At 34.5% G+C, this 1,158-nt stretch overlaps 1 protein-coding gene across 1 annotated transcript in view; it reads right to left on the minus strand.

Moving 5' to 3' along the window:
• LOC101857034 (uncharacterized oxidoreductase TM_0325-like) overlaps positions 1 to 1,158 on the minus strand; it is a 9,681-nt gene that overhangs the window by 2,906 nt on the left and 5,617 nt on the right. The gene's annotated exons all lie outside the window — the stretch shown is intronic.

Below are 1,158 nucleotides of genomic sequence, written 5' to 3' on the forward strand. Positions count from 1 at the left end.
CTCTCTGACACATTCACAAAGTCACTTTACTCTTTGACACATTCACAAAGCCACTATACTCTCTGACACATTCACCAAGTCACTGTACTCTCTGACACATTCACAAAGCCACTATACTCTCTGACACATTCACAAAGCCACTATACTCTCTGACACATGCAACAAGTTCTAAATCTATATTCCTATCACTTACACTAATTCAGTAGCTGTTCCTTTATTTCTAAACCTACATATCCAACAGTTAGATCTATATTCCTAATCCTAATCAAAACACATAATCTATATTTCTGACCCTAACAGAAAACCAGAATACAACATTTTGTTTATTGTATATATTATCCTAACCATATGCAAAAACACAAGATTCATTTTCTCAATCTTTATCAAAATAAGGTCTATAGTCTTAATTATTACGAAATAGAAAAACTATTAGTATTAGCTCTTTTTACTTGATCCTGACCCTATCAAAACGCAAGAACTATAAAAGTATTATTCCTAACCCAAGATTACTTGCATATTTCTAATCTTGATTAAATCACAGGACTTATACTCTAAATAATAACCTTAGTCAAAGTATTAGATTCTTACTGCTAACCATTATCTTCTTGTTTCTCAAACAGCAAACAAACAAACTAATAACCATACATAATAGGCCGTGATCAGGCATTTCTGCTTTCGCTTCCTCTAAGTAACTATTAGATGTAAAAAAAAAAACCACCATTACTTTTTTCTTCTCTTTCGTTTAGCTTTAGTTAGAGTTTTACGGCACTTGCAACACAAATAGATCATAAGATTACCGATTAGTAGAGGTGTTGTTACTAGAGAATGACACACCGTACAAAAAGGGAGGAGGGATGAATACGACAGACGTTTGGTAGGAAAGCAGGAGCAAACAACACCAGAGCACTCACGTTATTGGGTCGTTGTACTTTTTCTTTACACTGACAGACAGACAGACAAACACAAAAAACTAAATAAATGTTTAAAAACGTAGCCTATATGACCGTTATTTGTTTCATGTGCTTCTCTTGCTCATACTAAATTGAAACTAAGTTGGGTATTTTAAAGGAAAGTTTAGTGTGTGAGTGTGAGCGAATGAGAGTGTGAGTGAGTGAGTGAGTGAGTGAGTGAGTGAGTGAGTGAGTGAGTGAGTGAGTG

This window comes from Aplysia californica, unplaced genomic scaffold (assembly GCF_000002075.1).
Source record: "Aplysia californica isolate F4 #8 unplaced genomic scaffold, AplCal3.0 scaffold00315, whole genome shotgun sequence".
Taxonomy (NCBI): Eukaryota; Metazoa; Mollusca; class Gastropoda; order Aplysiida; family Aplysiidae; genus Aplysia; species Aplysia californica.